At 42.5% G+C, this 16,151-nt stretch overlaps 1 protein-coding gene across 4 annotated transcripts in view; it reads right to left on the minus strand.

Annotated features, from left to right (window-relative positions):
• Positions 1-15,866, minus strand: part of HECW2 (HECT, C2 and WW domain containing E3 ubiquitin protein ligase 2) — a 140,627-nt gene extending 124,761 nt beyond the window's left edge. For 2 of the 4 annotated variants that reach the window (XM_071747847.1, XM_071747851.1), the window contains exons 1-2: positions 15,632-15,866; positions 14,848-15,032 (exon numbers count right to left, since the gene is read on the minus strand). The gene's annotated coding sequence lies outside the window, so the exon portion shown is untranslated. The other 2 variants (XM_071747849.1, XM_071747848.1) reach the window with 2 other exon arrangements.
• Between the last annotated feature and the right edge of the window lie 285 nt (positions 15,867-16,151).

Genomic DNA, 16,151 nt, shown 5'->3' on the forward strand with positions numbered 1-16,151 from the left:
CCTTCCTTCCTGGCAAACTCTTGTCTTACTGTGGTTACTCTATCTGACAAGGATCAGTCAATGTTTTCTTTTTTTAAAGATGCTGCTGGTCATTCCTGGAAGAAAATGAATTTTACTGTTGCATGCTTTGGGCTCATCTAATTACAATAGCAGCCTTCAGGGAATTTTTAAGCTAATGACATTGTGTTTGTCAAGCACTGAAACTTTTAATCTGATTTTCAAGTGGCTCCTAGCCAATGGATCCTGGCCACCATAGCACTTAACAAGACACATCTGACTGTCCTCCATGCAATATTTAAGTGGGCTTCTTATCAAAATGTTAATTTTTGTTACCCAGTATCTTTCTCTGGTGGTCAATAAGGGGCATGTAAGTATACTGAGAATGTTATTAAAGGTTTTATGACTAAAAGCCCACAAGCCAAGCTCTAGGTGAGTATATGCAGCTTCATAAATGAACAGAGGTAGGAATCTGAATCTAAGGAATCTGAATCAAAATGTGATCTGAACAGCTCCACAGTTTGTCTGCTGATCTCATGATTTGTTGTACAACAGCATGAAAAAAACCACAGATGACCCATTAATCATCCAACTTTTGGGGACTGCCTTAATTCTAAAGGACAAATAGTGCACTATTTCAACCATTAAGTTTGACTTCACTGTACTAATTGGGTCTTTTGGACAAAAAATGCTGAATACTCCTTTCAATTGCAAATTTATTTCAAGTACTACTGCTTCTCCAGAGCAACACAGGCTGGAATTGTGCCACACAGAAAGGCTAATGACTACAATTCAAGGAAAATATCTTCTTTCAAATTTTTTCTTTTAATCTTTCAAAAATATCTTTCACACATCGTTATGATCTATTTATTTTTAAAACTGCATGCTTCAGGACAAATTTACTAAACAAATACCACTATTACTGCCCATTAACCAACTGGTAGCAGCATACCAGTTCTCACCCAATCATAAAAAAAATACAGTAGGGACAGAAAGCTGAGCAAATGTAACATAACACAGGATACTGGGACAATCAAAATAGCAGTTAGAACTTTCTACCTCCAGACCAGATTCAGCCTCAGTCCCTTTTAATTTTCTTCCCAGCATGAGAAGAAAGAACAGCTCTCCAAAAACAAGACACTGGAAATACAGGCATTGGAAAAAATGACTGGAACACGTGCACTTGTAATGTAAATGCCTACATCTTGAACTAACAGTCCAGGAGAATTCAGTCTGACTGCAGACTCTACACATGACTACTCAGAAGATTTAGCATGATACTTAGAAGACTCAGCATGCAACTACTGTGCTACTTTCACCAAATAATCAATTTTAAGAAAAGACACAGGCTTCAAGAACTGATGTCTACATTTCTGTAAAAAATATTAATATATATATGCACACATAAAGTGTTACTCAAACTCTTCTACAAGTACTACAGTATTTTAGGACCACATCCTACTTGGCATCTCCCCCCACAAAAAAGGTGCCCTTGTAACGTGTTCACACTACACAAAGTTGTTGCTATTGTCAGTCTTATACCCAGAGAAACACACAATTTCAACCTTTTCTTGAATATCACTGATATCCTAAGTGCTCACAAGCAAGCTGTTTGCAGAGGAACATCACAGACACCCTGTATCACTGTCTATATAAACCATGCACAGTTTAGTTCCATTTCAATGGAAGTGACTTGGAACTTAGGTCCTAAACTCAAATACTAAAATAATTTATAACAATATTAGTTAAACCCATTCTTCTCACCTTCCAAAGAGCCCTGATATGATTAGATAAATATCTGATATACCACCGTTAGCTCCAAAGAGCCAAAACACAGGCTCTCAAGGTTGCAAGACATCTCCTTCCTATTCAAGTGGAAGACTTCTACCTATAAAATGTTCAATTTGTTGGGCAATGAAACTTACACTCTTCCCACTGGTGTGTACTATCTCCAGCCTCTCCCCCTGTGTAATATAACCAAAAAAGATCAGCAATGGATGATGTGAAGATAAAGATTATGACCATGCCATACATGATGACAGCAGGATCAAACAAAATTAGGCTCAGCTACAAGCTACAAGAATCCCATGCTACAAGAGGCAGCATTGTTGGATTCAGTCTCAAACAAGGGGTTTTGAAATGCCACTTCCTTTTCAATTATTAACTAACATAACCCAAATGGGTGTTTTGTCACCATCTCTCTTGTCTCTGTACTCCATGTGCAGAAAGCCCCCTTATTTTGTGGCATGCTGGAGCTTCAGCTACAGCTTAAGGAATGTTAGCCCATGAAGGGAAAAAAGGTTAATGTTTTCAGGTAGGCATTGCTGTTTAATCTTATAAAGGGGGGAATACAAAATTAATTCCATTTTTTCCTCAGGAAACCTGACAAAACATTATATTGTCTCTGGCTGGCAGTCTCTGTATTACCATAGGGCTTCTTCAAGGCTTAAGACTCTACCAGGTTTGAAAAAGCACTGGAAGGTTGGAACAAGCAGAGAGGCCCATTGGCCAAACTGACTTCTACCATAAATCTTTAAGGAAGGCAGAAGGTCCTTGCAGAGACTGGCAAATACTCTCAAGACAAACCAATTCCGTAGTGCCAACACAGCTGAGAGCCACACCAGGAGTTTGCCCTGGCATCACCAGGAGGCTGTTTATCCTTCCTTCCCAAAGGCTTTTCAACTACAGTTCCATGAAATTCAACTACTACTCAGCATAACTTCAAAAATGGTCTCCAGCCAACCACACAAGTTCCACGGCAAGCTCAGAGGCTGTTTTAAGGTGTGATGTTTCAATTCCAGCATAAGATACAAACAAGGATAAAAAGACAGACACACAAACACCTGGACCAGTGTCTAGCATCCACTGTGTACCTCCAGCTGATGTGAAAGCATCCATACTTTTTTAAGCCTACAAGGCAAGCAGCCCTGGACATTCCAACATAAGGCTCCCGCTGGCATTTCAGGTACAGGAGAGATTCAGGGCTGAATGTCTCTCAAAACATTTCAATGCAATGTAGTATAGTGCACAGACTCCCTCACACAGCATCCCAAAGAAGAAAAAAAGAGATTTTAAAAATACTCTCTCTATGCTCCTGACATATATCCAGCAAAAAAAATAATGGATATTAAATTATGTAACTACTACCATCTACATACTGACACTCCCCATATTTTTACATCATACAGCACAAAAAAGCGTGTTTATTCTTTAAAAAAATATCCTCAAGGTTTGTACTGATGTGCACAGAAAATCTTAAACGGAGAAAAAAAAGTGTACTAAAAAAGAAAAAAAGATCTCCACATCAACAAACCCCAAAGAACGGTGAGGACATGAATGTGAGCTCTTTTTTCCCCCCACTGTCATTGTGCTCTATTTCGTTCACACAGGAATAGAAACACACATCAAGCCCCGCTGTTTTCAAAACAACACGCTTGAAATCTGCAACGATCTTCCTTCCCCACCACTGGACGCTGCTATATGAAATTTGGAGAACAGCCTTAATCATAAATAAATAAATATAATAAATGGCGAAGAGGAAAAAAAAAATATTTAAAAAAGCGGAGGAAACGAACGCGGCTGAACGCATTCTCCGGGCAGGAAACGAGTTATGATTAAATAGCCCAAAAAGCGATTAAAACGAAGCCAAAGGGATCCCCGCGGGGCTCGGCGGCTGCCCCAGCCGCCCGCATGACGGGGCAGGCGAGACGGGCGTGCGGCTGCGGGAGCCCTGGGAAAGGGGCCGGGGGGCCCACACCTGCCGCGGTACCGCTGGGAGAAAGCCCCGCGGCGGCCCCGCCGTTCCCGGGGCTCAGTCCCATCCCTCTGCCCCCACCGGCGGCTCCCCATGGCCCCGGGGCCGCGCCGCACACTCACCTCCCAGGGGCGCGCAGCACTGCGGCTCCGGCGCCCCGCGGCGGGCTCCGCGGAGGGCGGCTCCGCTCCGCTCCTCGCTCCTGCCGTACCGTACCGCAGCGGAGCCGGAGTCACCCCGTCCTTGCGGCAGGCAGGCAGGGAGATAGGGAAGCAAGCAAGCAGCTCCCGCCGGTGCCGGCGGCCCCTCCGCGCCCACGGCGGGGCCCGCGCCTCCCCGCACCGCCCCCCGCCCCGCCTCAGCCGTGGGGCCGGGCCCCCCGCCCCCTCGCCGGCATCTTCCCCTCAACCACCGACCGGGGGTGGGCAGGGGCGGCCGGGCCGGGGTTGAGGCCGCAGCCCCGCGGGCCTGGGCGGTGCTGGGGGCGGGCAGCCGCTAACAAAGCCGCCCGCCCCCCCGGAGAAAGCAAGGCCGGGGATGCGGGGTCCCCTCCCACGCCTCGCCGCGGAGCGCAGGGCTGAGGGGACCCCCCGGGAGCCGCCCGGCCCCGCAGCCGAAGCGGGGAAAGGCGGTCAGGCTGTGAGGAGCACTCCCGGTCCTGCGGCTGCTGCCGCCTTTCAAAGCGCCGTCTCTGAGAAGGCACCAGGGAAACGGTGCTGTGGGGGTGCCGGTTTTCTTTCTGGTTTCGCATCCAGGGATGGGCACGGACAGTTCTCAGTGTCGCCAACGGGAGGATGCGCCAGCCTGAATCATTATCAGGGTCTGTTACCTCTCTAAAAGCAGTGAGGTGCCATCAGCTCTGCATTTCCCACTTCTCCCCCATCTTCCCATAATTTTACTGGTGCTTTGTCCATCACAACGTTATCATGGAAAAAAGTAGTTACCAAAAAAAAAAAAAAAAAAAAAAAAAAAAAAAAGGTAAAGGACAGGAAAACTTGGGCAGCAATGACCAGAGGACCAGTGTTGTGAAACACTGCAGAATCACAGCACAACAAAACCACCATAATGCCAAAAACAGGAAAAAATGGACACGTTAGACTTACTCTGATGTGCTCCACACGACCTAGTTATTATGATGAGACAACACCTCATGCTTTGTTTTCTTTGGAGTCACATGAAGGAAAAGCCTTCCCACAAGCAAAGACATCAGTCATAACTACTCTGTATTCTACATCTAAATGATATATATAGATACCAATATGTGGGCAACTAAATAGGTTCCTACAGACACCTTTTCTTCAGAATAACCAGCTGGCAACCATATTAAATTAATTTACAGCAAAATACTAAGTAAATTTTGTACTGTTTATAGCTGAAAGCCCTGGGCCTGGAATCCTTCCAGTACTGAAGCCCATGGCACTTTTGTCTTGGGCTCCAACAGAAGGAGGGAATTTTCTGTATGACACCAGACAGACCGCTCCAGATACGAGCGTCTCCCAAAGTAGGTCAAGCTCTGAAAGTCGATGACACTATTCCATCTATCTGAAACTTCAAAACTTTCTTTTTGGTTGTTTGCTGTGAACTGCACAGGCGCTGGCACTTGCACTGGAGGTCCAATGTGCTCAGTGTGCAAATGATTGGGGAGCAACTTCTAAGCCTTGTGCAAACTGTCCCCAAAACCTTATACTTAAAAAACTCTGATGTCTCATTGCAATCGATCCGTTTGGTCAGGTTTTATGATCATAACAGAGGGGAGTGGTGATAGGGTGGTCATCTAATGCCTGTTTTACTTGCTGAAGCAAGATAAGAGGAGGGAAAAGGATGTGTGATGCCAAGAGTTTCATAATATTTCTAATTATTTGTGCTTTGGTTTTGGTTAGCATCACTTTTTTATGGTGGCAAGATGAGAAACTGAGAAGATGAAAACTGTGAGCCAATGAATTATTCTCAGTGGATTTGCAAGCTGTAAAAGCCCTTTGACAGTGTGACACAAGTGCAGGCTGTCTTTAAGATTTCTCTTCTACCAAAAAAACCCTAAAACTGCATAAATCATACACTGGGTTTTCATGTTTCTCTCCTTCCAAGTGGATATAGAGAATGTTTTTGCACCCATGGTAGAAAAATCCTATTTCCACTGAGTAAAAATGTTTGTTCAGGTGAATTTTTAAATCCTCTTGACTTCTCTCCAAACATAAATGGCAGCAATCACAATAGTAAATGATAAAACATTGGTAGGAATTCAGCATTACTGCTACCCAGCAATTACAAACCTGATTTATATGCTTATATTTCCAATGCATTCACATTACATGTGATGCTACCTGCCAAATTCTTTATTAACAGTTCCTGTGTCTTTGGTAGGATTTAGAATTTTTTTCCGTTTCCACCAGATGTAACTCTGGCTGTAACTGGCTGGAAGTGGGTTCACACTAGAAAATAAACACATTTTCTAGAGGAACTGCCACTTCTGTCTTTATGGGTACACCCACACCTGCAGAAACCCTACTAACAAGGAACAGGCTAAATTTTGAGAGCCAGGCACAGAGGCAATGGCTAGTTAACCTTCAACAGACATTGATAACTTAACAAAAAAAAGGATATATACTTAATATATAAATTGCTTTTTATACTGCCATTTTGCCTGGCAGTGTTAATCATTCCCCATAAAAAATACTTAGGAGGCCAGTATAGAAATAGCAAACTATAACTTTACAACAGACTTCCAGACTCCTTTCTCTTCCTTTTGGTTATCATTTAGAGCAAACAAAGACAAACTTGATGAATCAGTACTGAAGTACCAGCACCCTGTGATCAGGAATAGAGTGCATAAAGAACAATGCCCTTTGAGAGGGTAACTGTCCTATCCAATACTAGAAGTGTTAAAACATAAAATTGTGTTCTACATTATATGAAGATTCCACATTTTCCCAGCAGTTTCATTATCTACCTGACAATAGGCCAAGCTGAATACCCAAAATAAGAGTTTCTCTGCTATAGCCAACAAAAAGCCAAACATAAAAAGGCTAGAAGGATCAACGAGGAGAACACTCACGTGTAATGGAAATTCAGTGTTTCACAAGATTTCTGGACAGATTACTGTGCAGCAGGTGAAAGTATTAATTGAAAGAATCACCTTAGGTGCCAAAATCTGCAGGACATGTTCTCTGGCCCATCCTGCCTCTTTTGTGCTGCACAAAAGACTTAATGAGAGTGAAAACCATCTGCAGCTCCCCAGCTGGGGACTTTTCTGGTATCAAAGAGCCCTCGAGTGACTGTGGAGTTGTCCACCTCACGGGAGGCCACACACACTCCTGCAACCTAAGCAGAGAGAGACAGTGATCAAAAAGCAGGCCTGGGGTTTGCTGCTCCAGCCGCCTGCAGCTGGTCCATAGGCCCTGGGGAGCTGTTGCCATCTGGTACTCTCTGGTGCCAGGGCCAGCATTTATCCAGCCAGAAAGTCAAGGGGCTTCACAGCAGCTCTCTGCCTTCTGGTGTGGAGAGAAGAGACCCACAGTATTGGGCCATCTGGGCTAATCTGGTTAGAGCTCAGCTCTGCAGACCCTAATCTGGCAACAGTGCCATGGACATCTCTGAGTGTTTACCTGCTGGGGCCTGGCACTAGAGGAACATTAATGTATGATGAAAGGAAACACAGAGCTGAGTTTTCATTTAGAAACATGTAAACCATCAATAGGAAGTCTATTTGTCACAAATATTACAGTCACGTCCTACCAATAATATTTTCTGAAAATCTGGAAAAATGTCCTTGGGTACAGAAATCAGACCTGCTGCAGTCCTTAACGCTTCCAGATAGTTAATGAAATACACATAAAGATCACTGAATTTTAGAATGATAAAAGCAATTGTCAAGTTTCTGTTGGTACTTGCAGGGTTTGAATTTTAGAACTGTGCTCCTAGACAAGTAATACAGGATTAGATCCACACAGACTGCATCCAAAGTCATGCTGAGATGTCCACGTGTAAAACACACTTTCACCTTCTTGCTACTGGACTTACCAACACGTCAGTCAAATCTGCAGAGAAAGCCTGCAGGGTATGTGGGCTGTATCGAGGTTGTATGTTACAGTATCAATGGGTCATGCTTTTGTAAAACCAGGAAGCTTCCATAATGCAGAAAATGAACACCTTGTTCATTTGGAATATTCTTGCTGAAGCAAGTAAAAGGAGTCTGTGGGGGGGAAAGAGTCCAACATCATCTGAGAAGAGAAAGAATATAAAGATGGTGAAGGTACCAAGACATTGGTGAGGCTGAAAAGAGGATCACAGCACTGCATCAGAACACTGGAGAATTTAAAGATCTGTACTGACAGTGATGGAACAACTCGTGGTTTTTCACAGCAAAGAGAGAGCAGAAAAGGCTCAAGCAGGTGAACACAGAACTGCCATATCACTTAGATCACTAAGATCCAAATCCCAGGCTATTTATCTGGTGCCCTTCTTCATGTGAGTTTACACCTCTCTAGACAAGCACAATGGTTATTTGATTTACACATTTAGTCAAGAATTTGTCTAAAATCCTCAAATGATCTCTTCAGGAGTCTTACCACTTCCCACAACAGCAACAATTACCACGTGGATTCATTTAGTAAGGAAATTCAGCAGATGTTAAGCAAGTGAGCTATACTACCAATGCATTTTCTTTCAATGATTTGAAGAAAGCAGTAATTTCTTTGGTAATCAGGCTGCAGGTTACCCTAGTGACATTAATTCCTTCTGCATCCTACATACGACTGAATGTGGAATTAGCAGAGCTGGAGAATGCCCCTGCAGCTCAGGCAGAAATAATATATTTCTCACTGTAAGTGGAAGCTTCTCTTCAGGAGATGCTTGTGCTTCACTGCTCTCAATCAAACTGGGTAACATGAATAGAGATTTCCCTCACAGGCATGAGCAGCAATGGAAACACAATTTTTCATGAACTAAGAGACAACTGTCAAACACTTGAGCCACATTTATCCTGCACAGAACAAATAAACATAAATGTAAAAAAAAATAAAGCCACTCTGAAAGCCTGAAGAATCAACAAAGAAGCTTTTAGCTTTTGCCTAATCCAGCTAAACCTCTTTAAAGTCTCATTCAAAATAGATATTTGACACAATTTCCATCCACAATAGGTTTCTTGCCCTTTATATCCTCTTCCACTCACGAAAGGACTATAGGTTTATATTTAAGAATCCACAGTCATCTTAAGTACAGATAGCAAGACTTATCTTGGCTAAGAATTCAATTCAGAGCAGTGAAGATTACTAGGGCTTTACCTTCCTCAACACTTCTGGCAACTTCCTAGAGAGAAGACTTTCTTTTATTGACTTCATAATATACAAACAACAGTGACCTTAAAGCCAGTGTTCAGCTTTCTGTGTAGATGTCTCACCAATCCACGTGCAGCACCTCTGCAAAGATAAAACTGCAAAATCCTAACAGCCATCAACATCATCTCACTCCCTTTTGATGCTCAAAACAAAAGGAAGATCCTGTATTTTGATATTTTTGCTTTGTTCTTACTGCAAGGTGCTAGGAAACTTCAATGTTAATTTTCACCTGGCATTTTTTTCCGTGACATCAGGTGGGAAGACAGCAGTGGCAAACCACTAGTTCACATCATTCCTCAGATTTCCAACATCTGTTCTATGTATTACATAAAAATTTAGCAAACAGAAATTAGATTTTTGAGACTTAGAGTCTGAATAACCAGAGCAGGGGATGTGCTCATGTAGCAATCAGTACAACCAAGATAAGGGATGTCAGCTGTACAACATATAAAAATAAGGGCTCCAAACTAAAGCCACCATGTAAACATGCCTGAAAGTGCTTGTGCATTCAGCACCCACCTCAGTTCAAACACAAACCTCACTGCTTAACTGAAGGGACAAATTTAAACATGCACATCAAGTTAAGCCAAACATCAACAGGCAAAGCCATTGCTACCTTGGAATAACTCTCAGGTTTCACATCACTTCATCAGGCAACCATTTAAATCCCAGGCAAGATTTTGGGCTGGTTTGTGATTTCAGAGCAGGAATCCAGATGACTGCATGGCAATATTCCAGGAGTGCTGAAACCATGTACAAGCATTCCTCTTGCTGACCAATGTGCTTTTGTTTTTATAGCAGTATTACCAAGTTAAGGTAGGCTGCACACTACTCTGCATCTGTGGTCTCACCTCCTTTGCTTTACACCCTGGTTCAGGGGACAGAGATGCCATTACATGATAGCAGATATTGGTTATTCTGTGAACAGTTGACTGCAATATTTGTACCTGGATTTTACCAGTGAAAAGGACTTTAAATTCTGACAAGTCTGCTGTAATCAGATTTGAACAGCACACTTAATTCTAAGCTAATGCATCTTATTAAGTATGAGTGGAATTAATTTCTTAGTAAAAAGCTGAAAAAAAAAAAAGAAAAAAAAAAAAAGAAAAAGGGAATAAATGTTACTTAGTTTAGCCTTGATGGCTAATTAATGGTTCTTTATCACTCTATTATAAAGATGTCTGAATAACTTCAGTAGAGTGCTGTAACAAATTGTAGCAGAAAACATCATCTCCACTCAATATTCCTTCAAACAATGAATGCTATTTAGACATCAAGCTTTCACATGAAATTAAAGCATTACTTCCACAAAGGCAAGTAGGGAATTCTGGGAAAAACAATATATTCCAGGGTAATATAACTACTTAAAAATCATTATGACTACAGCTTCATATATTTTGGAGAATATCATAAACATCTATTCAATAGACCTCATTTTGCCTAAAATTACATGGTTTGGAGAAGCTTGCTGAAGCTTCTTCCTTCAGGTATTAAGTCTATCTGTTTCTGAGAAGCACTAGGTTGACACATGACCAGCAAGGGCAGGAAAAAAACCAGTTTCTCCCACAGCAAGCACACTAATGAAAAGCTTAAAAAATCAAGCAGCAGCAGCACATTTTTGCTTAGACCTTTGAACTGCACCATATGGCTGACACTCAATTAAGCTAAGATTTATCAGTCCCCATTGGAATGTGTCCAGGAACTTGCTTTTTCCTCAGATCTTTGCACCAGAGGACTAGAACTGAACATACAACTTTCCAGACTCACACAAGGTAGCACACACTTTCAAATCTTTGAATGGCATGAGAAAAATCTAATAATTTGGGAAGGGGCAGCATGCTTTTTTACAGTTTAGACTGAAAATACACCCGTGCTATGAAAGCTACAAAAAGGAGTTTCATGTTACAGCTTTAGCCAAGTTAGTATCTCACCACCATCAAAAAGATGAGGTTCAAATCCCTAGCAGCTCTCACACAGCCTCAACACTTACTTTACAGCTGCTTCAGCAGCTTCCAGCCTAAAAGTGTTAAGAGTGGAATAAGAAATCAGAAATTCAGAATGAATCCCTGAAGGAATTTTATCCAAGTATTGGAGAGGATATTAAGATCTGGAATATAAGCTGTTGTCACCACATAGGAAAAGATATAACTTTTTCATTCAGGATTGTGCATTTCATTTCTTTGCTAATGGACACAAACACAGTATTAGGCTGAAGTAGGTCAGGAATATTTTGCCATCAGATTATTTAAGACAATAGAAATGTAACAAAGCTGTTTATAGTGAAAATCCTAACCTGAAATTTGTCAATAAGAAGTCAATCAAGCATAAAGCTTCTACGTTAAATTGTAAAACCTTAAATTTAAATTCCACATAAAATTCTATGGTTAATTTCTGCTTAGAGACAGATGGTACATTTTTTTCTTTGCTTGTTTATCATAAATATACTTGAGTCAGTTCACTGAAAAAAAACCCAAAAAACATAATTTGCAATATTTTAATCCATGAGGCTTAATTCCTTTGCAATTGCTATTTCAATGTAACAACAGATTTCTCTGTCACTGTTGCTAAAAAGGGATTAAACTTTCCCTGGTGATTTTGTATGCAGGGAAAAAAAAAGAATTAATTGAAGGTTTCAACTGGTTTGTTTGAGGCTTTTTATCTGTTTTTTCCTTTTCAAAAGTGGCACCTCATTGTTGCAATCATATTTTCATTAATGTTGGAATATAGCTCCATCTGCTATGAAAAACCTGTAAAACGTTCCTGTGATTCCCCTTTTCCATGTCACCAGCTTACTGAAACCTCATGGAATTGTAAATAACTTGTAACGTAGCAGCTGTAGAGTGGGAATGAAGAACACTACTTAAACCCAACTTCAACTCTAAATGCATATTTAGAGTTTAGAGCACTATACAAAATAAGTGTATTTACAGCATTTAAGTGTTTGCAAGGTTTCCAGGGTAATGCCTGATGAACTGCAAATTATATGTATTCTATTTCAATTACTTTTCTCAATGTGCTCCATTAGCCTCTGATCAGGGAAAATGCTTTTATTTATTTGACAGATTAATGCAAACTTGATTACCTCAACAAAAACCAGAGTGCTGCTCGGGCATTAAGCATTTTTATCATTATGCCCAAAACAGCACCTGAGCTGGAACCCAAGAATTCTGACACCAGGTTGTCAACCAGCACACACTGATATGAAATATCTGACTGTTCTCATCATGTCTGCTCACTTGCCAGGAGCACCAAAGAACACATTGGGCTGCACAAAGTACCAGAGTTATTGCCAGTGGTAGAAATATACCAATAACCTGAATTCCCACCAATTCTCACCGAGATGTAGCAGTGAAAGAGAGTTTTAAGGATGAATCAAAGAACAGTGCTTTCCCTGTATTTATGCTGTCAGCCTTCTAAGTGTGCAATGGATGAGAATAAAAATAAATCCACAGATGTGCTTGGTGGAGAATTCAGAGTTGGAATGTGGCAGCAGGGGCTAAGTAAACTCAGCAGTTAGTACCTCGTTAATGATAATGCACACCAGAGAAACCATCAAGGGTTCTGAAGAGGAAACTTTCAGCTAACAACTGCTATGGCTTGGGTCTGATATAATAAAAGAGGGCAAGTTAGAAGAAGAGGACAAAGGAGTTGAGCAACACTTGAGGAAAACAGAAATAAAGCAGTGATACAATAGAGCTGAGGCTCTTACTCCTCCAAAGCCCATGCTTTGGGACAAACCCACCCATTTTAGCAGATTTGATTAACCCCCCCTCTCCATTCCAACTTCCAGGTTCCCCCTCCCACTGCAGCATTCTCTCATTCCACTCAAGGAATCAAACCCAGGGATCTTTGTGGAAGTGTTTGTTCTCTGCTTTACCTTCATACCAAAGGAAACAAGTAACTGAGGGGGATGAAAAGAATTCTGAAGCCTATCAGTGCTGGCAGCTCAGACTCCACCTTGAACAAAGGCTTCAGTTCTATCACCAGACACTTGAAGGAATTCAAGAAAGATCAACAGAACTATGAAGGAGAGTATTTTACACGTGCTGGAATAAAACTCTGTGGTAGCATGTAATTATCTACAAATACATGGCAAATCTAAGTAGAAATTTAAAACTGTCAGAGTAGTAAAAAGGCTAGAACTAAGAAAATGTCATTACAAGAAAAGAAAAAGTAACAGCACTTTCAGGCAGAGCTCTGTTGGAATATGGAAAAACCTCACAGGGAAAGCCCCATTCCCTGAAAAATTTGAAAACAGACTGAAAAGCTGATTGGAAACAATATATAAAATAAACTAGAGCCAGAAAGCTGCTGAAATAATAAAAACATTGTATGAATGATCTGATTTTATTTATATTTTATATGAAAGTTTTACTGTGATGTGTGAGCTGCTGTACATGTCACAAGGCAGGGGTGTTTTTGTAAGAAACTAAAGTGCACCTGTGGCCTTAACCACAAACCAAAACAATCTTCTGCTCCATTTTAGCTTGGAACTTTGAGAAGAAATGATGATTCCACCAGGCATGTAGGCAGCTAGCAAAGTCTGGAGGCAACTACACTGATTCAAAGGCAAAAGCAGGTGGTCTGTCATCATAATGCACTTGCCTGCCCCAGGTCCTAATGCCAAATAAAATGCAAGTTTTTTAGGTTATTTTCAAGACTCCCATGAAGTTTTTGGGCTGGATATTTGGAGCAGGAAAGGACATGAAATTGTTTAACTTCAGCTTTCAACACTCAGTTCTTTGATCACAGTCATCTTAAAAGTTCCCCGTGGAAAACATGCCAGAGACATTTTACTCCTACATTTTTTATCTTGAGTTACTCTTATGGAACTCTACAGAAGCTTCTGAAAGTAAAATAAAGGACATGAATAAGAAGCTCAGATTGATCAGTTCTTTTAAGGCAAGCTAAATTATGAATAGCTTTTGATCTGTTTGTTTCAGAATTTATACAGTGCCTTCAGAAGTAACTATCATTCTGCCACAGTTACCTTACCTCAGCTCTTGAAAGGATTCCTGAAACATCGTTTCCATTCGACCCACATATCCCTTGCTCTTTAATTTTCTCACTTTCTATCCACACTACTCTACTGTACAAACCAGGCATCCCCCCTACATTGCCACTGTATCAATAACCTCTGATTAAAGAACAGCCTAAGTACCCCACACCAGTAGTTACTGAGAAACTCCACAATAAAAGCACTATTACTTTTGACATTCTGTGTTACTGCTGCATCTCTTCCTTCGGTAGGAAACTGAGGACTTATTTTTCATCTCCTTTTTCCCTGGTGACTTTTAGATTCCCTCACACCCTGTATGTTTCCTCACAGGCCTCCTGGCAACATCCCCCGGGCAAAGGCTTCCTGGAGCTAATTCTCATCTGTACATCAGCTGAGGATCTTTTTATTACATTACATTTCTGATCAAATGCCCGTCTGCAGAGTCATCCTCTTCACTCAGAAGAGCTGCAACTCTTCCTCCAAAACAGAAGAGTCATGCCAAAAGATCCTTAAATCAAAACAGCACTGCTCATCAACAGAATGCAAAATTCTCAGCATTAATGGATAGCCAACAGCTGCAGTAGCACAAATTATAAAATGCACAGTCATCATGTTTAGATGTTCCAATAAATATAGCTCCGCTCTGCTGCCATCTACAGATAAATTCCTTTTTTATTTTTTAAATCTCCATTTCCAGACATCTATTTAATAACAGGATCTCAACATGCCCTACAAACCAGTCCCCCCCCCCAGCTATGTATTACCTCAACATGTTAGAAGCTTCAGTTAAAGCTGAGCCTGAGCTTGTGGAAAGGTATTTGGATGTCCCCACGCTGCATGCTGCTCCTCTGCAAATTCCTCAGCTGGGAATTAGGTGCTCGTGCTCCCTGTCCAATGCATGGGAGGAGTTGAGTCGCACACAGATGCCCTTCAGAAGCCAGGGGAGCCGCTGAAAGTGAAAAGAATTTTCTAAATCTCCTGTATGGGTACTTAGAACACCTTTGCTTTAGCATATCTAATTCCCAATGGCTGCAGCTACCTGATGCCTGCCTCAGGCACCACCCTGGCAGTCTCACAGCTGGAAGAGAGCTGTACCAGGAGGCTACAAAGTCAGTTGCCCTCGATGCATTAAAAAAAAAAAAAAAGAAATTTATTAGACCAACGTGGTACATTTTTAAAAGACTGACACCTCAGATGCACAGCAGAGGCAGCATAACTCAGTAAGTTTGCTTATTTGTCTTAAATGAGTGGAACTATAAAGAACTATTCTTGCCTAGGGCCCAGAGTGAACAGATCACTCGATAGGCAGTAAATTGATAATGTACAAAAACAACTGTTAGCCTACAAGTTGGCAGAGCATCCCCCCTGTGGAGGTCTGAGCCTGCTTACCCCACAACCTGATTTTCAAACGCTGAAAAACAAAACCCCAAACAATAATTCAGGATTTTGTTGTAAAACGTGTTTCACAGCGAGAGCCACCTCATCCTGAGGAGGAAGCCGCAGGTAATTCCCGCAGCCCCTGGGCAGGGCCCGCAGGCCTGCAATTACCTTCCGGCCGCCATTCCCCTCAGCCCCCGCCTCTCCCTCAGAGGAGCGCGGGGCTCCGCTGCATTCCTCAGGGCGGGCCCGGGGGGGGTGAAACCGCTCTCCTCAGAGAACGGAGAGCCCCGAGGCTGGTCCGGTGTGAAGGGGCGGGAGGAGAAGCGGCACCTCACCCATCCCCCGGGGGCTGAACCCGGGCCGCCCTCCCGCCCATCGCCTCAGGCTGCTGAGGGGGAAGCCGCCTTCCCGCCGAAACTGGCGGACTACAACTCCCAGCGTGCCCCGCGGCACACAGAGCGGCGGACTACAACTCCCAGCGTGCCCCGCGGCACCGCACCGTTCCCCGGTGCCGCTGGGGTTCTGGTCCGGTTCTGGTCCACACAGGGCGGCAACCCCACCAATGTCATAGAACTCATAGAATGGGCTGGGTTGGAAGGGACCTCAGAGATCACCAAGTCCAACCCTTGATCCACTCCCGCTGCAGTTCCCAGCCCATGGCACTGAGTGCCACATCCAGGCTCTTTTG

Source organism: Heliangelus exortis, chromosome 6, assembly GCF_036169615.1.
Source record: "Heliangelus exortis chromosome 6, bHelExo1.hap1, whole genome shotgun sequence".
NCBI classification, from domain to species: domain Eukaryota; kingdom Metazoa; phylum Chordata; class Aves; order Apodiformes; family Trochilidae; genus Heliangelus; species Heliangelus exortis.